Here is a 27,722-nt window from a genome sequence, read left to right as displayed (position 1 = left end):
ATCGTTATATTCAAGTTATGCACTTTTGATGTGAATGCCACAGAAGTAATGTGCTGTTTTTCTCAATGAATCACATCTTACTTTTTAAAGTGAAAGTCATTCTTCAATCTCCTCCATTCCTACTCCCCTCCTGAGAGGTAAATAACCACTGTTAATGATTGGTATTCATCTAGTATTTTGTCTATGCACTTACATACACACATCTCTATATACAGGCACACTTGTACCCTTTAAAAACATAACAAAAATGAGAACACTATATACATACTGCTCTGGAATTTACCTTTTTTCACTTAAGTGTACATCTTTGGGAATCTTTCCATGTCAGTGCATGCAGATTTCCTTTATTCTTTTAAAAGTGGCTATATATATATATATATATATATATATATTTTTTTTTTTTTTTTCCCCCTAGAGACTGCATCTGGCTATGTTGCCCAGGCTTGTCTCAAACTCCTGGGCTCAGGAAATCTGCCCTCCTCAGCCTCCCAAAGTGTTAGGCTTACAGGCGTGAGTCACCACACCCAGCCAAAAGTGGCATAATATTTTTTAATAGTATAAACGTGTTCTTGTTTAGTTTGTTCCCTACTAATGAACATTTCCATTTTTTTCTATCACAATGTTTGTACATAAATTTAAGAACATACCTCATTTATAATTGTGATAGATGCTACCAAATAGCTCTCCTAACACACTTTTCCAGTTTGTATTCTCATCTACTGTGCATGAGATAATTTGCGTTTTTCTGACTGTTGGTGATGTGGAGCACCTATTCATGGCCTTTGGGTTTCCTGTTCTGTGAATTGCCTGTTAGTGGTCTTTGCTGTGAGAATGCTGAATTGGTCGGTCTTTTTCTGACTACTTATTTCTCCAGGCCTCACTCAACTCTGTTCCTCTGCAGAGGCTTCTCCATTTCCCCTAATCAGCCACCACCCCCTCCTCTGCTGTCCCATAACACTGTTCACACCGTGCCCAGGCCTTCATTTACCAACCATTCCATACAGAATCTACTCATTCCAAAAGTGTCCACTGTGAGCCCTCTCTGTGCTTGGCCTTGGGCTAGGTGCTGGGTGGAAAGACACGAGCCACTCATCATAGACTCCATGCTAAAGTTCAGTTTTGAAACGCAGCTTTGAGCATAGAAAACAGCATGAGTTTTAGATCTAGACATAACTTGAGTTGAATTCCAGCTTCACCACTTCCCAGCTGTGTAACTCAGAGCAAGTCACTTGATCACTCCAAGTCTCCATTTCCATACTAGTGAGGTGGGGCTAATTCCTCCCTTAGAGAGTCACTTGAAGCTGGACAAGAGACAATATATCTGAAGTGGTTAGCCAGGGCCCATTTACACAGTAGGCTTGCAGTGAATGAATGGTAGTTGAAAGGCAACTGTTAAGAGGTCAAAATCAGTTAGTTCTCAGAGGTTCTAGGAGCCATTAATAAACTGGAAAATAAAAAGGAAGGAGGTAGCTCCTCTGTTTGCAATGCAAAGGATATGGATGAGTGCTGCTTGCCCAGATCCTGCTACAGAACATCCTTTATCTTTCCTGGTCTCTGCAGCAGATTTCTGCTTTGTCCTGGCCCCTGTCCCAATTCAGCTGTGCACTGTTGATGTACTACTGCCACTGCTGTGGGAAGAACAGGTGCTTCCCTTCTCAAATAAATGTTGGTCTCTTTAGAAGATACTGTGTAAGAAATACTTCAGGATACTTATGCAAGCTGTCACCCATGATTTCAAGAAGTAGGGGCTGGGCACTGTGGTTCACACTGAGGCGGGAGGACTGCTTGAGACAGGAGTTCAAGACCAGCCTGGTCAACATGGCAAGATCCCATCTCTACAAAAATGTATATATCTTTAAATTAGCCAGGTGCAGTGTGGCGATCCATGCTTCTTGGGAGGCTGAGGTGGGAGCATCTCTTGAGCCCAGGAGGTTGAGGCTGCAGTGATCTGTATGCACACCACTGCACTCCAGCCTGAGTGACAGAGTGAGACCCTGTGTCGGAAAAAAAAAAAAGGAGAAGCGGGGACTAGAGACAGCTTCAATTAGAAAGAGAAATGCTGTGTATGTGGAGAGAGAGGCTGAAGTGGAAAGTTTCCCTGAAGACCCAAAACTTCAGCGGAGTAGGGTGAGTGGGTATATGTTAGAAGGACAGGGAGAAGGACTTTACAGGCAGTGGAGTGTTCTTTGCAAAGGCACAGATGTGGGAGGGCATAGTGTGTTCTGGCAACTGCTCAGGATTCAGCGTCAATGGTAGGCAGATGTCAGCTCAAGAAGTGCCTTTTATGCCATCCAAAGGACTCTAGGTTTTAAGATATAAACTAAAGGGGTAGGCTGAAGCATTCTGAGCATGGGAAAGCAGTAAATCTGTGTTGAATGCATGTGTGACAGTGGGAAGATGGGACATGGTAATTAGGAGTACAGTCATGTGTCATTAAAGACTGGGATATGTTCTGAGAAATGCATCATTAGCTAACTTCATTGTTGTACAAACATTATTGAGTGTATTTACAGAAACCTAGATGGTATAGTCAACTACACACCTAGGCTATACGGTAGAGCATATTGCTCCTAGACTAGATAACTGCATGTTACCGTACTGAATACTATAGGTGATTGTAACACAATGGTATTTGTATATCTAAATATGGAAAAGGTACAATAAAAATATGATAAAATAATCTTATGGGGCCACTGTAGTATGTGCAGTCTGTTTCTGACTGGAACATTATTAAGTAGCACATGACTGTATGTCCTAAACTTAAGGCCTTCTATAAGTGTTACTTAGCCTTTCTACATCTGTTCCCTCCCTCCCTCCCTCCCTCCCTTCTTTCCTTCCCTTCCTTTCTTTTTTTTGGTGAAATAAGAATTTAAAAAATCAACTTGAAAGTGTTGGCCAGGCTCTGTAATTCAGGCTCACACCTGTAATCCCAGCACTTTGGGAGGAAGAGGCGGGAGGCTTGCTTGAGCCCAGGAGAGCAGGAGTTCAAGACCAGCCTGGGCAACACGGGATACCACAGCTCTATAAAAACAAAAAGAAAAAAAAAAAGAAGAAAGAAAAATTAGCAGGTCCCAGTAGCATGAGCTTGCAGTCCCAGCTACTTGAGAGGCTGAGGTGGGAGCAACACTTGACTGTAAGTTAGGTTACAGTGAGATGTTATAGTGCCACTGCACTCCAGCCTGGGTGACAAGAGCAAGACTTCATCTCAAAAAAAAAAAAAAATACAACCCACAAAATATTGTTGAAATTTAAAATATTATATATAATAGATATATAGGAGTAATACCGGCACTTAATAAAAGCTCAATATTTTTAAAAAGGTGACATTTGTTTTATACAATACACATTACCTAAACAAACAATCCAGTCACCTGTGAGCTGCTTCTATGCCTCTTTCCTTATCTGCAAAGTGGTTCTCCAGTTTTACCTTTTCATAGTACCCTGTCCTTCTCCTTCCCAGCACTTACCACAATGTTAATTAAATGTTCTAATTCTTTTCTAGCCAAACTCTTAGACTTTAACCGTTTTCCCAGCCAGACTCCTGGCTCTGTGAGACCAGTTGCTTAAAAATGTAGTGCTTATCTGCACTTTCTAACACCACCCATCTCTTAACACACGTAAGTCACACTTATCTTGAGGAGAATTGAGGGGGCCAATGAACTGGCAAAGTGTTTCATTATGACAGGAGAAAAATAGCTCAGAGCAGTCTATGCTATATTAAAAGTATGCAACAATTTACTTTATTTTAATCTTTTTTTACATTCCTGGTAACTCACAGAACAAAACAATTTATTTTTATTTCTATTTAATAATTTAAGAAATAAAGATGGGGTCTCACTATGTTGCCCAGGCTGAGTTTGAACTCCTGGACTAAAGAGATCCTCCCACATCACCCTCCCAAAGTGCTGGGATTACAGACATGAGCTACCATGCCTGGCCCCTCAATTTTTTTTTAAATTAAAGATATGGGGTCTCTTATCCAGGCTGGAGTGCAGTGGTGTAATCATAGCTCACAGTGACCTTGAACTTCCAGGCTCAAGCAATCTTCCCACCCCAGCCTCCTGAGTAACTAGGACTACAGGCCTGCCCCATCACACAGCTAATATTTAAAATTTAAATTTTTTTTAAATTTTAATTTTTATTTAATTTTTATAAAAGGATTTTATAAAAACGAGATTTATTCTTTATCTAATTTTATTTTTTGAGACAGGATCTCAGTCTCTTACCCAGGCTGGAGTGCAGTTGCGTGGCGCATCACCGCGCCCGGCTAATTTAAAAAAAAATTTTTTTTTTTCTATTTTCTTTTCTTTTTTTTTTTTTTTGAGACGGAGTCTCGCTCTGTCGCCCAGGCTGGAGCGCAGTGGCCGGATCTCAGCTCACTGCAAGCTCCGCCTCCCGGGTTTACGCCTCCTGCCTCAGACTCCCGAGTAATTGGGACTACAGGCGCCCGCCACCTCGCCCGGCTAGTTTTTTGTATTTTTTAGTAGAGACGGGGTTTCACCGTGTTAGCCAGGATGGTCTCTATCTCCTGACCTCGTGATCCGCCCGTCTCGGCCTCCCAAAGTGCTGGGATTACAGGCTTGAGCCACCGCGCCCGGCCAATTTTTAAAAATTTTTAAGAGATAGCCTCTCGGTATATTACCGAGGCTGGTTTCGAATTCTTGGCCTTAAGAGATCCTTCCCCCTTAGGCTCCCAAAGTGCTGAGATTACAGGTGTGAGCAACCCCACCAGCCTGGCCAGGCATTCAAAATTTATCATGCCCAGAGGGACCTGAGTATGAGACCTCAGTCAGCACCATCCCCATGTACACTAGCAATTGTTTAAAGGCACTTTGTTCTTTTCTGTCCTGTACAAGCATCACCCTTTATCTTCGTGTTCCTAGAATTCCTGATAGAAAGAACAACGTATAGCCAATGGATAGGTTGTTTTTTTTTTTTTTCTTTTTTTTTTTTCTTTTTTTTTGAGACGGAGTCTCGCTCTGTCGCCCAAGCTGGAGTGCAGTGGCGCGATCCTGGCTCACTGCAAGCTCCGCCTCCTGGGTTCACGCCATTCTCCTGCCTCAGCCTCCCGAGTAGCTGGAACTACAGGCGCCCGCCACCGCGCCCGGCTCATTTTTTGTATTTTTAGTAGAGACGGGGTTTCACCATGGTCTCGATCTCCTGACCTTGTGATCCGCCCGCCTCGGCCTCCCAAAGTGCTGGGATTACAGGCGTGAGCCACCGCGCCCGGCAGATAGGTTGTTATTTTAACGTAAATTCTTGCCATACAATTTAGCAAGGGCCTCTTTTCTTTTTTCCTTTAAAAATTCACTTGTAGCCGGGTGCAGTCGCCCACGCCTGTAATTCCGGTACTTTGGGAGGAAGAGGTGGAAGGATCAATCCCTTTAAGCCAAGAGTTCGAGCTTCCTGGCCAACCAAATAACTCACTTGAAACTGCAGCTAAGATCATGTATTAAATTAAAGGTAACTTGAATTGATGCTCCCAGGTTGCATTCCTGAGACTTGGCCCAAATAAATTCTCTATTTATATTAACTTTGCCTCAGTTTTTCCCTTAGGTTGATAGTTATTTCTAAAGTTGTACAAATGGGTTTACCTTGAGTATTAAAATAAGGTGTGAGAAAGGCAACTGAAACCAGAGGCTCCCATCACAGTCTCGTAGCCTTCGGAGGCTTCCAAAGGATCAGCATTAACTCCAATATTTAGCAGTAGTGCAGCTCTTCAAGATTCATAAAGTGTTAAATCTGTTGCCTGGAATTCCAGAAACACGGGGAGGAAGCGCCCAGTGTGAACTGTGTTCAACTTAAACCTAAAGGTAAAAGCGACCAGCCTAAGATCAGGAGCGCAAGGAAGAAGCTTGAAGCCATGGGCTCTCAAGGAGGCATTTCCCGCTCCAGGGCTACCCAGGACCGCGGGCCAAGCTGCCAGCCGCCACGGCCCTCGTCACGCAGGCGATCAGCTCGGCTCCCGCGCCACGTGGCACTGGGGGGGCGTCCACCGAGCGCCAGGGAGAAGGAGGCAGAGCCCGGCCTCAATCCCGCCTGGGTCCTCATGGGACTTGTAGTTTTCCTTGCGGACATAACAGGGCACGAACTCCGCGGCTTTTGCCCGGTAAATAGCATCTTTTCCGTACGAGTCATTCAAATAATAGACGCAGCCTAGGTAACTTCAAGAGAAGATGGGAAGGGGAAGGGGCAAAGCAAAGAAGGCAAACCTAAAGATGATAGGCGGGGCAGAGAAAGGGTTCGCACTCAGTACGCATGCGCACAGCAGGCGCGGCAGGTGGGCGGACACAGAAAAGCGACGCCGAGAGCCGGGTTGTCCCGGAAATGCCTTCCCTCCTCCCGGGTCTGCGTGGACGCGGCCTCCTTACCTCATTTGTCGTCGCCCCTCCCCGTCTCTCTACGCGTTTTGGTTCCCGGCTGGTGCTTCCTGTTTGCAACCGCGGCAGTGAGTATGTCTGTGACGGACCCCGAACCATCCGCGGCCTGGGACGCCTGCCTACCCTACGTCTCTCCCGCCGGTCTGTGGAACTAGCGCGTGCCCCCTCGCCAGCCTCGACGTCTCCCGTCCGCCCCTCACTCGTGGCAGGGCGCAGCTCCTGGTTCCTCAGTTGCGCGCCTACCCACGCTGCCGGGCTGCGGGTCTGGGGGTCCGCGTCTCCCTGGCCCTCCAAGGGCTAAGGCCGTGATTCTGGAGCGGCTGGGCGTCCGGGGCCTCGGTGGGGGTGGCGTGTCTGCCGTTTTTACTTCCCCGCAAGACCCCCAGTCTTGTAGGGAAGCCAGTCAGTGAAGCGCAGAGATCTCGGCGCGCCGAGAGGGAATCCAGTCTTTGAGGACCGAGTAGTCCCGGGCCACCTCCCGCCTCTGCTGTCAGAAGCAGCAGCTGCAGCCGTGGAATCCAAGATTTCGGGAGCTGTGTCCCTTTCCTCATGTAAAACAAGTAGACTTGGACTGTGTTTACTAAGGCGCCCTTTATCCCTCCCATCCTGTGAGCGGACAGTTGCCTTCAACTTTCGGGAAGAGCTGCCGGTTCGGTGGAAAAGCTGTGGCTGGGAATCAGGAGGCCTGTGTTCTAGCCGTGCCTCCCCCACGAACTCGCTGGCGACTCCCAAAAGCTCTTATTGAGGCTGGATTTAAGATTATTTCAGATTACACTATTGAATTAGGGGCTCCATTAGGGCCTTTTTCGCTCAGTAAGTTTATCTGAGCCCGTTTCTCCAACTATAAAACGAAAGCGTTCAGTTTGATGACTTTTCAGGTCCCCTCAGAACCTCTTGACTTTGTGGTTTTCTTTTTCTTTTTAAACTTTTATCTAAGACCGTTAGAGAAGTGACTTCGTGTTTTGAATAGTTAGGCTGTCGCATACAAAGACTTTTAAATGGATTGTGTGTATATTTAGGAAAGTATTATGCTTTGGAGACAGTTTAGCATTGCTGCTTTCAAGGGAATCTGAAGATGAGGAATAAACTCAGGAAGGATCGCAAGTGAGGATTATAGTAGTATGTTAGGTGTCAGGGTAAGAGACTGCATGACCGAAGGAAAAGGGCTAAGGGAAAGGTGAAGGAAATGTTTCCGGATAGGATTAATTCTCATGAAAATCATGTTTATATCCCAAGAAGAGCTGGGACTTACGTGACTAAATTTAGCTTATTTTTTTCCCACCGAAATACTGTGTTCTGTCTTTTGTGACCTTTGTTTTACACATTTGGATTCTCCACCCCAATCTCAGATTTGATTCAGAGTGGCCGTCGCATTTGAAAAATGGACATTTTAACCCCTTAGTCAGTTGTGTTTCACCTGTCACTATGAGGACAGCTTATTAAGAGTAAGAAAGAAATTTTACGTTGAAAGTATATTCATCACATTCCAATGACATTTGGACTGAAAATGAGGCTGTGGTTTTGATTTAAATCGGCCTGAAAGGAATGCCTATGTCATCAAGAAGGAACATCTAGGGAGGCTAAAGTTGCTTTGGAAGTAAGCAAAAGGTCAGAATGACCAGTAGGTAGACTGTGAGAGCAGAAGGATTGATTAAAGTTTGTATGAAGTGGGGCGGGGCACGGTAGTTCATGCCTGTAAATCCCAGCAATTTGGGACGCCGAGGCGGGGGGATCACCTGAGGTCAGGAGTTCCAGACCATCCTGACCAAAATCGAGAAACTCCGTCTCTACTAAAAATACAAAAATTAGCCGGACATGGTGGCACATGCCTGTAATCCCAGTTACTTGAGAGGCTGAGGCATGAGAATCACTTGAACCCGAGAGGCAGAGGTTGCGGTGTGCCGAGATCGCGCCATTGCACTCCAGCCTGGGCAACAAGAGCGAAACTCCGTCCCCCCCAAAAAAGTAAATTCTGAAAGCTTAAATAAGCCTTAAGATGTCTAGTTTAAAACAATTCGGTCAATGAACACTGCTCCCTCTTTTGAATGGGAAGAGCGTTTGCAGTTATTCTATCACTGTTTTATATTTGTTAAGCTATTTTAATTCTTAGATAAGTTTCATTTCCATTTCCATTTCCATTATATTTTAGGATCTTATATAAGAAACATTTTTTCTGGTCATGGGATTGATAAAGTCTTTGAGTACTAACTTGGGAGATTCTTGGATGATAAACTGACAAATGTGTGTTTTCCTTCCAACTAAAATGTCTCATTCATAGTTTTTAAACTCTGCTGGGAGGTAAAATGGATATTTGTGAGGTAAACTTAGGTGTTAGAACCAATGCAAATATTGGAATGAAGGAAGACTTTTTTTTAATTTGAAATTACTTATTTGAAAATTGTATTTAAAAATGTTAGTGAACAGTTGGTTGAGAATCACAGAAATGTGAATCACTTCTAGCTGTGTTCTTAACCGGCCGCATGACCTCGGATAGGCTTCCTATCTCTTTGTACTTAAGTTTCCTGTGGGTAGATTGAGGAGTTTGTATGAGATAATCTGATTTTGTTATCTAGTTAGTATACTTGGGAGTCACGTACAGGGATCAAAAAGCCAAGAAAGCCTTCTGAGTCAAGGGTTTGTGTGTGTGTATGTAAAAAACATATATATTGTCCTCTGAGAATACTCTTTTTTAAACAAGTAAATTAAATTCATTTGAATGTAATTAAAGCGGTAACATAAACCAAAACAGCCTCAGGCAGACCTTAACCCTGGCATATATAAGCTACCTAAATAAGAGAGCACATTATGCCCAGCACAATTTTCAAGTACAGAAGGTACAAAATCCTCTTAAAGGCCATAGGGGCTAAACTGTTAAATTCATTTTTTACATTTCAGGGAAAGAGATAAATCCTTTGATGCAAGGAATTCAGTTTTTATTATGGTTCTGTAGTTTATTTTTGGCATACATTCACAGGTGTGCCTATGGCTCTATTCTTAATCCCTTTCCTTTGGGATGGCTCCAGGAGGAGTACAAATTTGTAACTCTGTAATTTAGCTCTTTAATTTTTTTCTGTGCTGCACTGGAATTATGTTTTATCTTAAGTTCACACTGGATCCTCAGGATGGATCCAGTGAGGATTTTGAAAGAAGCATAATTCCTTTGACTTCTTTTAGAATTAATTTACCTATTAAATAAAAAGGAAAGGATTCATCTTTTATTTGAATTCCTCTGAGGCTAACAATTCAATATAAACTGATAAATGCTATGAGCATTATTCAGACAGCCACATTCAATTTGTGTGATAATAACAGCATAGCCACCTGAAGGACAGTACAACAAGGGCACAGGCATATGATACCTTTTAGAAGAAAAGCATTACAGGTTGGTTTATTTATTTCTGGAAAACAAACAAAAAACTCTAGCAAGAATGTAGTACCTTTTTGGCCCTTGTCCATTTGGTTCTTGGGATTAAGGTGGTTCTATTAATAGAACTACCATCACAACACCCTGACATTTTGGGCAGAAATTTGAGTGGCTAAGCAAACAACTGTTTTTAATTTTATGTGTATAGCTACAAGTGGAAAAAAGAATAAATTGGCATTGTTATTGCTGTCTGAGCTGTCCTTGATTTTTGGACACACACTTATTTTTCAAGAGCTCTCTTTTTAATCAGTAGTCCGTCAGTACCTAATGGAAACATCTGTGTAGATACAAGAATTTCTAAGACTTTGGAATAGTTGAAAGACAGCAGAGAAATTTATCCTATCATAATTTCTGTATTTTAAGCACATACTAGATTTATGAGGGCTGAAGAACAAATGCCTGGTGTTATATTTCATTTGTGAATTCAATAGATACTTACAGATGGCCCCCAAAATACCAGTTACTCTGCTTGGCTTTGGTGATTCATTGTTTAGCAGAGTGTATATAGTTCCTGCCCCTCCTGGGGTTTGTGGTCTGTGCTTCTGGGAGATTTACATTGAATAAATAATTAGAAATGTGATGAGTGTTGTGAAATGTGAAGTGCTATGGAAGCCTATAAAAGGGGCATTTAATTTAATCTGGTGGGAAGTGATTTTGAGCCGAGTTTAAAAGATGAAGGCTGAGAAGGATTTAATATGCTCACAGTACTAAGTGTTTCACTTTATGCATTTATTCCCAAAGTTGGGAGTTTTCTCTCAATTTTTGGTCTTTATTACGTTTGTATTTTATACACATTTTTATAACTAGCACAGGAGTAAACAGGTTTATCAGTTTGGTTTTTCTTTTTTTTTTTTAAATGGGGTCTTGCTCTGTCACCCAGGCTGGAGTGCAGTGGTGTGATCATAGCTTACTGTCAACTTTGAACACTTGGGTTCAAGCTATCCTCCCTCAGCCTCCCAAGGTGGGAGGTACAGGTGAGTACTCATCCACCTCTGACATTGGCCCTCTGTTCTCATTCAACCAATTCTATTGGTACTGCCTGTTGACTACCAGATTTGCTTACCCAGGAGTTAGACAGCAAGCATGGGGAATGCCTGGCACACAGAATATATGGAATTAGTGTTAGGATTTTAGTAACTTCACAGTTGGAAAGAGGAAAATATGAAGAGCTATTCGTATAGGGTAGATTATAGGAGAGAATGCAAATTTTGAAAGCTACATCATCAAGGATTAAAATTTTGCTGCTAGCTTTGTCTCTATGATAATGTGGTCATGTAGCTTAATGCTTATTCCTTCAAAAAGTTCATTCTTTTCATTTTCCTCCCTTTGTGCCTAATGCTCAGTCTCTTGCACTAGTTTCTGAAGTGGTCTTCTTTTATATCTGCCCTATATGCTGTTGTTAAAACTGGTATTAAAATGCTCTTTTATTCATGGTACCTTATTGCTCCAAAATTTTTAATGGCATCCTGCTTCCCCAGGAAACGATGGCATTGAATGTAGATCATACTTGGAGCCCCTGGGATTGGCAAATTTTTTTTTTAAGAAACCAGATAGAAAATATTTTAGGTTTTTAAGTCATATGATATCTTAACTACAAAACTCTGCCCTTGTGGGAAAGTAGCCTTCGATAATACCTATAGAAATGGGGGTGGCTGTTCTCAATAAAACCCTACTTACAAAAACAGGTGGCTGGCTCAGACTGTAGTTTGCTAACCCTGAGAACTTGACAGCAAAAAGAAGAGATAAATAGTAGTTAGAACATATAGCAGATCAAATAATTTTTTTTCCATATAGGTAAGATCTAATAATGTTTTTAGGTAGAAAGGAAGAAACTTGTGACTAAACCTGTTTGATGTTTTTGGTGGGGGGCCAGGTTAGAGATAGGATCAGGTATACATGTTGTTGAATTATTTCTCAAAGGGAAGAGAGACAACAGTAATTGCAAAATCATCAAATATTTATAGAGGTATAGAGGTAGAGGAGAAAGAATAAATTCAGATGCACTGAGGTAGATGAGAGTACCTATGAGGATTTGTTTGATTTCCTTAGGAAAATGAAAGCAGAAGTAGGAGAGGGCAGAGGATAATTGGAAGCTTAGAATGGGGAAAGGATGTTTTAGTACTGTGGAGAATATTTTCAGGCAGTGGTTACCAGTATTTTGAAGATGACACCTTGTTTAACCTCGAAACAATTTGTGGACCACCCCATCATTGTAGTTACATTTTTAATATTCATCAATGGAGAATATGCATATTAAAAAAAAGCTACTACTCAGTTCTCTCTTAGATGACTTTGTATTTTGTTAACCACAACATTGACTGCACATTTGAAAAATGTTAATACATGTATGTGAGAGAGAGTCTTTATGTAATGCATTGCCCTGGGTACCCACCAAGATAACTAATTTAACAGCTTCCCAGGAGGCTGAAAGCTCGTAAGTTAGAAATCATTGCATTCTAATGAATCAACAATAAGAGAATAAAGGATTGCTTAGAAGTAGTATTCTGTCAAAATTAAAATGAACTTATAATGAACACTTTGAAGGATTCTATGACTTTTTATCCAGTAGTACTTGGCAGCTTTGAGCAAGATGACAGAAGCAAAATGATCTAGGGTTAGGCATAACATTATATAGAAGGTCAGAATAAACATTTAGCTTATTCTTTCTTTAAATTACCTTTTCCTGAGATCACACCCTGTTTCATTAATCACTTCTCTATGGTGATCAAATTGGCATCTCCTTTTCTTAACCATTTTGTTGATTTCATGTTCCCCTTTTACACCTTACTGAATATTTTCATTTGGGTATCTTACTATTTCACATTTAACCTACTGAAAAGAAAGCTTCTTATCGTTCCTTTGAAACGAGCTCTCTGCTGATTTCTGCTTGGAGTAGAGAATCTACAGAGATGCTGAAGTTGATGGGAGACTGTGGATAGATTGGGAAAAATATGAATTAGGTGTGGGATTCATTGAAGAAGTTGAACAATGTCATGACTGGTAAATGATGGTGATGAGAAAGTAGAGAAAACCTACTGTTTGCTCCTACCATTTGTTTTTTTAATTTTAGCCAAATAAAATCAAATTTTGCATTTTTGAAAATTAACTTGACTTTTGTACACTCTTACAAATATTCAAATACATGTTCTCTATTTTATTTCCTTAATCCAATAATGTAATCCTATTTCTTTCTAATTAATAAGCAATATATTCAGTACCGATGCCCATTTAAGTGTGCTGTTACTCTCTAATCATTATTATTCCTTTCACAAGTAGATCTGGGCATAGGAACCAATCAGAAACAATCGCTTCAGCAACCAAGACCATTGTTCACCATGGAGGAACCCATGGATACGTATCCTCTGAGCCTCTATCTGCAATACCATTCACTGGGCAGCAGTCTTTTGAGCCAAGTGGCAAATTTGGACAGTATCCATCTGATGCAGATGAACCACATTCAGGCATTGGGGAGGTGGAGGACACAGAGCAGCTAAATCAATGTTTGATCCAACACTTCCATCTCATTAAGACAAGTTTGACTTTTCTTTGGTTTTTATTTCATGGAATACATGAGAATCTCTTAACTGTTGGAGTTTCCAAGGAGTCATACCCTGTGACTTCATTTGGTGGAAAGAACAAAACTAAAATGCTGTATGGCCAAAGCCACAAAGGGAAGGATCTGCAATTTACATCCTTGCAGCTACTATCTGTACTGTACTGTTGTGATCTACTGATTGGCATTGGCATAGTAGTAGGGGTCAAGTGACAGAATCCGTGCCAACAGTTTCCAGGTTCAGAAGCAATTCAAGACCCTAATGGTAGCTCTCCAGCAACCAGCACGTGGTGATTGTGCCAACTTGTTGCTCAGTTATAATGCAAGGCCAGTGATTGATTGGCTTAAGTCAAGACCCTGGCTGAGATCATTTGTCTTTGGTCTAATAGAATTTGAGTCTAGTAGAATTCGAGTCTCCAGGGAAAGAGCTACTTGACCAAATTAAACTAGTAGCAGGTAGAGCGCAAATGACAGCATATTATACCATCAAGATGTTCTTAGAGCAGTGTACGGATGGATCTATTGTACTGCCATCAGTTGTGACTGATACTGTTGTATTCAAGGAGAAAGAGAAACTTCTTTAGAAAGCATTTTGAAAGTTTTTTGAGTATGGGGGTGCCCTGTGTCACCCCATTATGGTTGAACTTTGTCCTTCAAAATTACCAAACTTGGCAGCAGTGGCAAATTATTGGGCTAAAAGACTTAATCAGACATATTCTGAGTTCAAGGCTCCTAATATAATACCTGGTGCAGATGTTATACTTCCACTCATTCAGATGGTTGCACCCCGCCAGGCATCCAGTAGAACAGGGACTGGGAATATGGACACTTGAACATTAAACATTCTGAAGAATTTTGGAATGACAGGTTACAAGTGAACATAATCAGTTCCCCATATTAAAAAAAAAAAAAGATTTGGGGATAGATTGGGCTCACATACTAATCTTTAGAGAGATTTTTTCATTTTTGTGAAAGTACAGAAATTCTCAACTGCTTATGACATGCTGATTGTTAGACAGCATCCATAGCTATTTTATGTTGTTTCCCTGACCCCACCCCCCCCAAAAAAATTATGGCACATTGAAAACAGCAGTATGATGTAAGAGAAGAGATCACAAACTCCTTGAGGGTGGGTCTTTTCCATACTCATAAACCTACTTAGGATATTCGGAGTAATTTGTTGACACTTATATTAATATTTCCTCCTATCCCATTAATTGCCAAATCATCAAACATTTATTGAGCATCTACTCTGTGTAGGGTGTAAGCAGTACTGGGGACTTACAGTGATAAAAGACATAGTTTAGTTTTAGCTGTAAGTGATGTACTGTTTCACTGAAGAGACAGAATATAAGAAGCCAAGGGCCGGGCGCGGTGGCTCAAGCCTGTAATCCCAGCACTTTGGGAGGCCAAGACGGGCGGATCACGAGGTCAGGAGATCGAGACCATCCTGGCTAACACAATGAAACCCCGTCTCCACTAAAAATACAAAAAAATTAGCCGGGCGTGGTGGCGGCGCCTGTAGTCCCAGCTACTCGGGAGGCTGAGGCAGGAGAATGGCGGGAACCCGGGAGGCGGAGCTTGCAGTGAGCCGAAATCGCGCCACTGCACTCCAGCCTGGGCGACAGAGCGAGACTCCGCCTCAAAAAAAAAAAAAAAAAAAAAAAAGGAGGCCAAGTAATTTATGGAATTCCCTTCTTTATTTTTTATTTTTTTCTTTTGGCAGTGGAGTCTTGCTTTTTAAATAGAGCAAGGCTAGTCTGGAACTCCTAGGCTCATGTGGTCCTCCCGCCTTAGCCTTCAGAGTAGCTGGGACTACAGGTGAGAACACAGCTTGGAAATCCCTTAACCATGGGAGTTAAGTCTCAAAATTCTGGTGATACAAGTGGTTGAAACTTAAAACTTTATTTAAAAAATAGGATTTGTGAATTTTAGATAGTTCATAAGTCTGCGAAAGACTGTATAAATACATATTTTACATTTACTATTATTTGTAGTAAATTTGAGTATAGCATTATCTCTTTATCTGTGGAAACTTCAAACTCTCCGCTATTACTTTTAATTTCAGTGAGACATTATTAAATATAAGTGGGCTTACACATTTGTTTTGCTTATCTGACAAATAATATACAACTCGGAGGCGTTTTTTTCCTTTCTATTCTTCCTCTAAATGTTTAGCACTTCTCTGATTTTGTGATCTGAAGTTATTGGTTAGCTTCCTTAGGCTCCATTGAGACTATATATACGTGACACTTAACAGTCTAGCCTTCCTTGGTACATATAGATATATGATGGTGGCTTTGCCTGTAGTAAATTCATGCCAAAACATAGACTTTCAGTGCCTGTTACATATGACTTTCAGCTCTTTCTACTGAGGGATGTAGGAGTTTATTTCTAAGGTCTGAGCCTCTTTTCGTGTACTTCCTTTACTCTTTCCTCAGCCTTCTTTATAAAAACTATGGATGTTCTATCATTTGTTTTCCTTTTTGATTCCCTTTTATTATCCCCAGTAGCAGTGACTTGTAATTCTCGTATGTTAGAAAGGCAGATCTCCTGATTGAAGAAAAGATCCACCCAAGGAAGTCAGCATGTTTAATAATTTTTGAGGGGGATCTCAAATTTGGGAAGGATTGTTATATAAGACAACCAAATGATGACATGAGACAATAAATGCTATAGGAATTATGGAGGAAAAATCAGCTACTTATTTTATTGGTTAAGGAAGAGATATTATTAGTTGTAGAAGTAATTACTATTCTACATTTTTTATTGTGGAAATCAAAAATATATATACGAAAATAAAATGTTATATAATTGACTTCAGTGTCCCATAAGCCAGCTTCAGCAGTTACTAAATTCTGACCAATCTTTAAACACATGCACACGTGTCCCTCAGTATCTGTGAGGCATTGGTTCTAGGACCACTCATGGCTACCAGCGTCTATGGATGCTCAAGTCCCTGATACAAAATGGTGGAATATTTGCATATAACCTGTGTACATCCTGTATTATTTAAATCATCTCTAGATCACTTGTAATACGTAAAACAATGTAAATGCCACGTAAATAACTGTATTATTTAAGGAATAATGACAAGAAAAATGTTCACGTTCAGTATGGCTGCAATTTTTTTTGTGTGTGAAATATTTTCATTTCAAGATCAGTTAAACCCATTGACATAGAAGGCTGACTGCGTGTGTATGTATATGTGAATACACACACATACACATACACACACACACACATATATTTCTGAAAGGTAAATATTCTTTTTTTAAAAAAAATATTATTATCACAGCTAAACAAATTACCAATAATTCTTTTATCCTCATATACCCAGTGTTCAGATTTTCTAGATTGGCTCCTACTTTTTTTTACAGATTATTTGAATCTGAATCAGTTCATATACTGTAATGTTTGATAACTTAAGTGTCCTTTAATCTATAGGTTCTCTTTTATGTCTTCTTTATTAAATTCCTTGTAATTTATTGTACTAAATAGATTGTCTTCTAGAATTTCCTGTAGTCTGAATTATGTAGTATTGTTTGACATGTTCCAGTGTCCTCTTATTTTCTGAGTTGGTAGTTAGATCTAGAAGCTTGATTAAATTCAGATTTTCTTTCTGTTAGATCGTCAACTTGATAGACAGTTTCATTTGTTTCATTTTGCTTTTGATACATTGTTTTTTAGAATTACCTCCTAAAATTTTGATTTAATTTTATAATCATGTAAAATGCTTATAAAGTTCCAAATTCAGATTGCCAAAACACAATAAAATCTATTCAGAGAAGGCAAACCTTCTGTCCAGTCTCCATCCTGTTCCTGCCCTTCTCCTTATGGGTAACTATTAAGAGAAAATTGGTGATTGGTCCTTATATTTAAAAATATATATATATATATGCAAAAAACTGTATATCTTTGTACCCTCTTTCTTATATTTATTTATTTATTTATTTGTTTTAGACAACGTTTTGCTCTTACTGCCCAGGCTGGAGTGCAATGGCACAACCTTGGCTCACTGCAACCTCCGCCTCCCAGGTTCAAGCAGTCCTCCTGCCTCATCCTCCTGAGTAGCTGGGATTACAGGTGCCGGTCACCATGCCTGGCTAATTTTTTGAATTTTTAGTAGAGACTGGGTTTCACAACGTTGGCCAGGCTGGTCTCGAACTCCTGACCTCAGGTGATCTACCCGCCTCGGGCTGGGATTACAGGCTTGAGCCACTGTGCCCGGCCCCCTCTTTCCCTCTTCCTTTTTTTTTTCTTTCGAGACGGAGTTTCGCTTTTGTTGCCCAGGCTGGAGTGCAATGGCGTGATCTTGGCTCATTGCAACCTTCACCTCCCAGGTTCAAGCAATTCTCCTGCCTCAGCCTCCCGAGTAGTTGGGATTACAGGCATGCGCCACCATGCCCGGCTAATTTTGTATTTTTAATAGAGATGGGGTTTCCCCATGTTGGTCAGGCTGGTCTCAAACTCCCAACCTCAGGTGATCCACCTGCCTCGGCCTCCCAAAGTGCTGGGATTACAGGCGTGAGCCACTGTGCCCAGCTTCCCTCTTTCTTAATAAGTGGTGGAATACTATCTACTCTTTTAAAATGGTTGATGAATAGTACACTTGTGACAACCTTTTTTTTTTTTCTTTTTTTTGAGACAGAGTCTCGTGTGTCACCCAGGCTGGAGTGCCATGGTGCAATCTCAGCTCACTGCAATCTCCGCCTCCCAAGTTCAGGCAATTCTCCTGCCTCAGCCTCCTGAGTAGTTGGGATTACAGGCATGCGCCACCATGCCCAGCTAATTTTTGTAGTTTTAGTAGAGATGGGGTTTCACCATGTTGGTCAGGCTGGTCTCTCAAACTCCTGATCTCGTGATCCGCCCGCCTCAGTCTTCCAAAGTGCTGGGATTACAGGCGTGAGCCACTGCGCCTGGCCCACTGTGACAGTCTTAAAATGTATTTTAAACAAATAAAAAGTCTAATTCCACTTTCAGAAGCATGCTTTCTTCTTGTTCCTGGTCATAATGTTTCTTTCTCATTTAATAATTTTGTAAGATTTAGGTTCAGCAAAAAATTATTAAGGCTTAGGTTTTTTTGTTTTTTTTTTTTTGAGACGGGGTCTCACTGTCTTGCCCAGGCTGGATTACAGTGGCATGATCTCGGCTCACTGCAACCTCTGTCTCACGGGTTCAAGCGATTCTCCTGCCTTAGCCTCCCAAGTAGCTGGGATTACAGACGTGCGCCATCACGCCCGGCTAATTTTTGTATTTTTAGTAGTTTTTAGTAGAGTTGGGGTTTCACCATGTTGGCCAGGCTGGGCTCGAACTCCTGACCTCAAGCGGTCCTCCCGCCCTGGCCTCCCAAAGTGCTGGGATTACAGGCGTGAGCCACCGTGCTTGGCCAGGCTCAGGATTTTAAAAGAATATTTGTTTTGAAAATGGAAGAATATGACATTTTTAAGAGTTTAAGATGCCATATTCCTAGTTTGTGAGTCTTACAGTGTGTTAACGTAGAACTCCTTCAATATGTATAATTTGGAACATAGCCCCTTTAGTTTGTCAGCATTTGGCACATAGGGGATACCTAACAGATCATGGGTAAATTTAATTAGTATTCTGCTTTTGTGTATAGATTAGAGCTCTTTACATAGTATTATTTGAAGTGAAATAATGGCTTGATTAAGGTAAATGGCTTTTGAAATTGAAATGAAATTATAGCTTCAACAACTTAGGGTAGTAAGTCTTCTGTTTTATGTCAAATCCCTTTTCTCCCAAAAACATGTACATAAAAGTTTTAGATATAACTTTACAGGATGGAGAAATCATCTAGAGGCAGTTGATGAATTCCTGAAATTTATTAGGCAGTCAACCAGGACTTGATAACTAATTAAAATTTGAGTAGAGTGGGTTACATATTTGAATTTAAGGTTTTCAAATATATGATATTTTATTTGATCCGGGTCTTCACATACGCAGTTTTTTTCTTTCCCCCCTGTGTGAGTTAATTTCCAACTTGCCTGGCTGACACCTACTCATCCCTCAAATACGGTTTAAAAGGTCACTTCTGAATGAGGTGTAATGGTCATAGGTTCTCAATTAGTGGTTGTTATTGGGTCTGTTAGGACTCTGCAGTAGTTAGCTTTGACTTTGGGTAACTTAATTACTTTATTGGTTAAAAAAAAAAATTTTTGGCCGGGCGCGGTGGCTCAAGCCTGTAATCCCAGCACTTTGGGAGGCCAAGACGGGCGGATCACGAGGTCAGGAGATCGAGACCATCCTGGCTAACACAGTGAAACCCCGTCTCTACTAAAAAATACAAAAAACTAGCCGGGCGAGGTGGCGGGCGCCTGTAGTCCCAGCTACTCGGGAGGCTGAGCCAGGAGAATGGCGTGAACGCGGGAGGCGGAGCTTGCAATGAGCCGAGATCGCGCCACTGCACTCCAGCCTGGGCGACAGAGCGAGACTCCGTCTCAAAAAAAAAAAAATTTTTTTTTCCATTAAAGTTATGAAGCTAAAATGAGAGAATGAGTAGACTTAAACATAATAGGCAAATATTTTGATAAAAGTCTTCATAACTACATGATAAGTTCATGATCATTGTGGCAAACATGGGCTTATACCTTCCACTCTGTTTTTTTCTGTTTTTTTGTTTGTTTGTTGTTTTTCTTTTGAGACGAGGTCTCTCTGTTACCCAGGCTGCAGAGCAATGGTGCAATCATGGCTCACTGCAGCTTTGACCCCAGGCGCAAGCAATCCTCCCAGATAGCTGGAACTGTAGACATGTGCCACCATACCCAGTTAATTTTTGTATTTTTTGTAGAGATGGATTTTGCCTTTAGGATATTGCTACAACCACCACTGTGAAACCACAGGCCCATATGCTAAAACAGCCCTGGGAGACAGTTGAGTCCTCCTCTTCTCCCATTTTGCAGATGGAGACACTAAGGCCCAGAGAAGGAAATAGAATTGCCACAGGTTCTACAGTGGGTTCATGGGAGGGGCAAGACTAATGAGAAAACGGACATCTCTTGGACACTCACTGGGCACTGTGCTTTGCATACATGATCATATTCCATCCTCAAAACAAACCTGTGCAGCCAGTTTTGTTAGTGCTCCGGATTCACAGATGAAGCCTCAACTTTGAGGCTCAGACACTGGGAGTTGCCCAGGATCACACAGTTAGGAGACGGCAGAGCTGGAATTTGAAAGCCAGTCTGATTTTCCACACAAATCGTTTGACCACTAACACTTTAGGGTTGCCTAAAACCCAGGCCCCATCTCTCCACTCCCCTAAGTCCACTCTATCCCTGTAGTCCTCCATTATGTTACATTGACTCCTAAAGAAAAAAGATCCAAATGGACACAGCTCTGGAGGATTTGCAAAGCACTTCTGTGTCTTCCTGCACATCATCTCAGGAGATCCTGATCCCAGACCCAAGTGGTAGCCTGGGCAGAAATAGCATGCTCATTTCACAAAGCAAGAACTGTTGGGTTTCCTTCAATCTAATGATTTCACCACCATCTGTGCGATAGCCGAGAGAAGTCAACAGGTTGAGAAACTCCTGTGGTAGGAAGGGAGACCCATGACCTGCCAATAGGGAAGAACAGACATATGGAACTTGGCCAGGGAAACTTAATCCAGAAGAAAAAAGCGTATTTTCTCTCCTTATATGTTTTAAATAGAATAATGAGATAATCCTGGATTTTATTTTATTTTTTTAATTACTTATTTATTTTGAGACGGACTCTAGCTCTATTGCCCAGGCTGGAGTGCAGTGTTGCAGTCTCAGCTCACTGCAACCTCTGCCTCCCATGGTCAAATGATTTTCCTGCCTCAGTCTCCCAAGTAGCTGGGACTATAGGCGCCCACCAACATGCCTGGCTAAGTTTCGTATTTTTAGTAGAGATGGGGTTTTGCTATGCGGCCAGGCTGAGATAATCCTAATTTTAAAAACTCAGCTCTTGTGTTTATATTTTAATTTATTCTCAGAGAGGTAGGAGGATCTAGAGGAAATGCAAAATGTGAGTCTTATTTTATGATTTGCTATGGTAAGCCACATTTAATCCCTTTCTTCAGTGAAAGGATTTACGAAGGATACAACACAGTGTACCTATCTGTTGCCTTTATTGTATTTTTTTCCCAGATTTTTATTTACTTTGTAATGTTACAACAATAAGGGAAATTAAAACGGAAGAAAATTATCCATAATTCTACCAGTGTAACAAATGAACTGTTCGGTGCTCCTCTTACTTCAGGCAAAATTTACATAGGTGATTTATGAGTGTAGTTACAGCTTCCTATTCATTCGGCTTTCTCACTTGACAGTTTATCATTATAATGCCACAGGTCTTCATAATTATCATTTAAAAATAAATGTTTTAATAATTATTTTAATGGCTGCCTAATACTCTTTTGAGTGGATATATCATTCCCTAGTATTATATATTTAGAAGGACTGCAATTTTTCACTATCACAGATAATCCCAAAGTGCATGTCTTCATACATATCACGTTCTCCTATTTTTGTCATTTCTGTAAAATCCCCAGATCTAGATTTGCTGGGTCAAAGGGCCTGAATGCTTGCATGGCTCTTGATATATATGGACAAATTGCTTTGCCAAAGGCTTTTTATACATTTACTTTGCCTCTAGTAATGGATGAGTAGGATAGTCTCTTGCTATCATGCTCTTGCCACAACCAAGGGAAATCAGCAACAAATGTAACTTGATAAGCAACATTTTTACTTCATTTTTACAAATGGCTTGCCAAGCCCGTAGCAGGCTCTTGATTCTCTTATCTCTGTTGCTGTCATAAATTAAGTGCCTATACCAAGAATCTGGGAAAGAGGCAAAGCAATTATTATACCCATTTTGCAGCTGAGGAAACTCAGTTTCAATTCAGGGTTTTGCCCAATAGTAAGTGGAAATGCTGAGACTTTGGTAATATCATCAGCTGTTGTGAACCAAAGATGATGCATTGGTTTCTTATAACCTCCTGGGATGTCTTCTGGGTTTTGAAGCTAGGAAAGCATGTTCACATCAGGTACATTTGTAACTTATTTGAACAGGCCTCATAGACCTTTCAGCCTCCAATTGCTATTCAAAGCATGTGCTTACTTTGGAGGAGACTTTTGATATATTTTGTTTGCCAGAGAATCTGTGACTTTCAGAGTTGGACGGAACGTCAGAGATAATCTCATTCTACTGGGAGAATGGAGATGGAGAAACAGGCCCAAAGAAGAGCAAGGATTTTCCCGGGTTCATTCATGGAGCTGACAGCAGAGTTAGGATCTACCTTCTGGTTTAAAATGGTGCCTAGGCTGGGTGCCATGACTCACACCTGTAATCCCAGCACTTTGGGAGGCCAAAGCAGGTGGATTTGCTTGAGCTCAGGAGCCGAGACCAGCCTGGGCAAAATGGTGAAACCCTGTCTCTACAGAAAAACACAAAAATTAGCATGGTATGATGGTGTGCACCTGTAGTCCCAGTTGCTTGGGGGGCTGAGTTAGGAGAATAACTGGAGCCCAGGAGGTTGAGGCTGCCGTGAGCCATGTTTGCAACATTGCACTCCATCCTGGGTGACAGAGAGACCCTGTCTCGAAAACAAATAAATAAATAATGAAAAAAAAAAAACTACTTTAAAAATGTTGCCTAGAGTATATAAGTGGGCAACTTGTATATTGTGAGATATTAAAAAATGAATATTTTTTCTTTTCTTTTTTTTTTTTTTTTTTTTTTTTGAGATGGGGTCTCACTCTGTCGCCCAGGCTGGAGTGCAGTGGCACAATCTTGGCTTACTGCAACCTCCTCTCCCAGGCTCAAGTGATCCTCCCATCTCAGACTCCTGAGTAGCTGGGACTATAGGAAAACGGCACCAAGTCCAGCTAATGTTTTGCATTTTGGTAGAGATGGGGTTGCACCATGTAGTCCAGGCTGGTCTTGAACTGCTTGCCTAGGCTCTGTTCTCGGCTCCTGAGCTCAAGCAGTCCGTTTGCCTTAGCCTCCCAGAGTGCTGGGATTACAGGCGTGAGCCACTGTGCCTGACCCTTAAGTGAACAGTTTTTAAAAGCAATGAGAACCATTTGAGAAACACTGGATACCTTATGTTTCTTTTGGAGATCCCTGATGAAATAGTCTGGGTAACAATATGTTAATGTGAAACAGATTTTTTTTAATTAAAGGATTTCCTATAGACTGATACCCCAAATGACAATTTTTTATTATTTAGTTTTAGTGTTTTGTGGGTATTTGGTTGGTTTTGTTTGTTTTTACTTTGAGGAAATATATCCTTTTTATTAGATTTTACTTTTAGTGTGTGTTGTTTATTTATTTACTTATTTTTTACTTGGTAATCAGTGTCACCGTATGCTTGCAGAGGTATGTGTACACTTAACAATATATCTTGGTGATTGTTCCACACTGGTACTTTAAGGGCTTCCTTGTTGTTCTTCGTATATTTTTCCTGCAACAGGGTATTCTGATCAATATGTATTTGACTCTCTAATTGGAATATAGTCTTTACCCTCAGGGAGTTTACAGTCTTCTGGAAAAATGAGGTGTGTTCATTATGACTGCTGAAAGAAGGGAGCAGGTGAACTGGGAAGAGATACAAAGATTGGCTGGAAACAGTGGCTCGTGCCTGTAATTTCAACACTTTGAGAAGCCGAGGTGGGTGCATCACTTGAATTCAGGAGTGTGAAGACCAGCCTGGGCAACATGGTGAATCCTCGTCTCTACTAAAAATACAAAAATTAGCCATGTGTGGCGGTGCATGCCTGTAATTGCAGCTACTCCAGTGGCTGAAGTATGAGGATCACCTGAACCTGGGAAGCGGAGGTTGCGGTGAGCCAAGATCACACGACTGCACTCCAGTCTGGGGTGACAGAGCAAGACTGTCTCAAAATTAAAAAAAAAGAGAGAGAGAGAGAAATAAAGTGTAGTAGGCAAGAAAAGAAATCATCTCAGCTGGTTTTGGATATTGGACATGAGCTCAGACCTGAGAACTGAGAAGCTGCCTGTTGCAGGTGAGTCTGGATGATGGACAGTGAAAAGCAGTTATTCATGTGTGAATCTGGCCAACATGAACATTTAGCTGCTGAACACAAAAGCTTGATTTTTATTAGCTATATTTGTTGCCCATATATTGGAACAGACCTTCAAGTGGAAGTCAGATGTGTTATCAGATATCATTTGGAGTAATGAGTGTATTTTCCCAATCTTTCCAACACCAATCTAACAACTCATCTCCAAAAGCATACATACTAATTAATTTGTTTTCCATATACTAATAAGATTAACAACCTCGCATTTACACGGGGTACTGAGTCATGCTCAAATAAAACAAGTTCTAATGAGAAAAATTGAATGTGGCAGCAAACCATGTCCCACCCAGCCATCCAGGTTTATGTATGTTTGTCTGTCTTTGCTACACATATTTTTGTCAGGATTTCACTGTAAACAAGATGATTTCTTTCATGTTCCTTAGGTAAATTTGTTTAATGAACCACAAAGTCACTGTAAATATTGCACAGATCTGAGTGCCTTGCAGTGTGGCTGGGAATCTTTTAAGCTGCTTCAAAAAATGAAATGTGTTCACCTAAAGAACCATATTGGGAGAAAACACTCTTAACATATCAAGGCTCTTAGATATGCAGGCTGGCTTAATTCTATTCTGGACAATAGAAGAATTTGTGGTGGAATGACATGTGACCTTGTCCAGTCACTCTACCTCGCCTAATCTGGGCCTCAGTTTCTTCCTCTCAACTGGACAGAGTCGGCTAGGTCTGTGAGCGTCCTACCTGCTAATCATCAGAATCAGCTGGGGCTGGAGGATGGCAAGTGAGAGCTTTAAAAAATACACCTGGGGGCCGGGCGCGGTGGCTTATCCCTGTAATCCCAGCACTCTGGGAGGCTGAGGCAGGTGGATCACGAGGTCAAGAGTTTGATACCTGCCTGGCCAATATAGTGAAACCTTGTCTCTACTAAAAATACAAAAATTAGCTGGGCGCGGTAGCACACTGTAATTCCAGTTACTCGGGAGCACAAGATTCTTATGCCAAGGCACAAGAATCGCTTGAGCCCAGGAGGCAGAGGTTGCAGTGAGCTGAGATCACACCACTGCATTCCTGCCTGGGCGACAGCGAGATTCTGTCTCAAAAAAAATGCAAACAAAATACATGGCCAACCTGTCCTGCTAAATTCCATTCCTACTAGACCCTAAAACTCTAATCTCTGAGGGTTGGGGGTCCCAGAGTTCATATTTTTAAAAATAAATTTTTCATGTGATTTGATGATCAGGCAGGCTTGGGACCCTCTGGAGTAGACAGATTACCACTAAGATCTTTTCCAGATTTCATGACCATCAAAACTGATGATTCTAAAAACTCATCTTGGAAAATACTGTTGCATGTCTGGGCGGAAGAAGAACACTGGTAAGGGAAGCAGGAACCTGGATTCGAGTCCTAGGGCTCCCCTCAAGCTATGCAGGGGACACTGGAAAAGCCACTTCACTCTGGACCTTAGCGTCTTTATCCACAAAGTAAAGGCACTGGAGCAGGCAGTGTCAGGGCCCTTCCTCTCACATTCTGCACCCTAATTCTGATTCCTCTGGGATTCATTGTTTGCACATAAAGCACCCTTAGGTGACTGAATACAGAGACTGGTAAGGGAGGCTGGCTGGGTTCATCTGCAGTAGCCTACCCATTCTTCCTGAGGCCCAAGGAGTCTCTTCTGCCTTGTACCCTTGGTGGGTCCCACCCCTCCAGCTCTTTCAGAGGGGCTGAGGGGTATGTTCTGGCCCAGAGCCAGGCACCTCTTCAACCCTCACTTCTTTCCTCCATTTAGGACTCAACTCATTCTAGCTTTTCCTGTTCTTCCAAGACAAGATCTATGAAAGATCCCCTGATACCTTATCCCCTACATTCCCAGCCCAGAGATCCCCTACATAGTAAATCCACAAAAGTATCTGAGAAATGAATGAATGGTTGAGTGAACGATTGTCATATGAGCTTCCTTCCAGCTGCAACAATCAATGCCTCTGTCCCTCTCTGTCCTCAGAGGGTTCATCCTCAGTGAGGTGAAAGAGGACAAAGTCTTGTCAGGTCTACTTACCGCATAGGACCGTGCAAAGAGTGGGCCGCTTCTGCAAAACGTTGAGCCTCTTAGTTTTACTAACTTCATATGAATGGCATTATACCGGATGTATTCTCTGTGTCATGCTGCCTTTTTTTTTCTTTTTTTTAAATTTCCAGACACGGTTTCACTCTGTTCTCCAGGCTAGAGTGCAGTAGTGCGACCTTGGCTCACTAGAACCTCCGCCTCCCAGGTTCAAGTGATTCTCATGCCTCAGCCTCCTGAGTTGCTGGAATTACAGGTGCGTGCCACCATGGCCAGCTAATTTTTCTATTTTTAGTACATACCGGGTTTCACCATTTGGCCAGACTGGTCTCGAACTCCTGCCTCAAGTGATCTGCAGACCTTGGCCTCCCAAAGTGCTGGGATTACAGGTGTGAGCCAGTGTGCCCGGCCTGTGTCTTGCTTCTTTCAACCAACATTACATTCTATATACTTGCTAGGATGGGGGCTATTAGCATTCACTTTTAATTACTCATTAAAGTATATACATATACTTTATGCATTTTCAGTATCTGCACTATACTTCACAATAAAAGGAGAATTGAGGGAGTCCAAGACAATTACTGTTTGTTTTCAAGAGACAACCTAGAATGAGTGTTCTCTTTTAGCCATTTGTAGAAAAAGTGGCTGTGTGTGGTGGTTCACGTCTGTAGTCCCAGCAGTTTGTGAGGATGAGGCAGGACAGTCACCAGAGCCCAGGTGTTTGAGACCGGCCTGGCCAACACCATAAAACCCTGTCTCTACAAAAAATATAAAAATTGGCTGGGCATGCTGGTGAGCATCTGTAGTTCCAGCTACTTTGGAGGCTGAGGCAGGATGATCACCTTACCCTAGGAGGTTGAGGCTTCAGTAAGTCGAGATCGCACCACTGCACCCCAGCGTAGGCCACATAGTGAGACCATGTCTCGAAAAAAACACAAAAAGTGACTTGGAACCTGCAAGATCTTTACAAATAGCAAGAACCTTGGGGAAGTTTTTCACATGGGAACTTTACCCCAGAGCTTGTGTTTTTCTCACTCCTTGGTGAGTATTCAGTCAACAGAAGCATTACCCTCACTATATGGGTCACATATCACATAAGGCTGTGCCTCACCTACCAAGTGGCCTGACCTGTCTGAACTTCAGTTTCTTCATATGGATAACAATGATGTTGCTGGCATCACGGTGGGGGGTGTGGAGGATGCCCACAAAAATAAGGTATGAGGATCCGACTTGCCATACCCTGTGACTGGGTCTAAATCTG

At 41.6% G+C, this 27,722-nt stretch overlaps 1 protein-coding gene across 1 annotated transcript in view; it reads left to right on the top strand.

Annotated features, from left to right (window-relative positions):
* Positions 1-6,273: 6,273 nt before the first annotated feature.
* Positions 6,274-27,722, top strand: part of ZCCHC7 (zinc finger CCHC-type containing 7) — a 277,785-nt gene continuing 256,336 nt past the window's right edge. Inside the window, exon 1 of the mRNA XM_050762134.1 lies at positions 6,274-7,258. The gene's annotated coding sequence lies outside the window, so the exon portion shown is untranslated. The remainder of the gene's footprint in view (positions 7,259-27,722) is intronic.

The sequence above is a fragment of the Macaca thibetana genome, chromosome 15, assembly GCF_024542745.1.
Source record: "Macaca thibetana thibetana isolate TM-01 chromosome 15, ASM2454274v1, whole genome shotgun sequence".
Lineage (NCBI taxonomy): Eukaryota > Metazoa > Chordata > Mammalia > Primates > Cercopithecidae > Macaca > Macaca thibetana.
The sequence above is the reverse complement of the archived record's forward strand: the minus strand, read 5'-3'. Positions and strand labels throughout refer to the sequence as shown.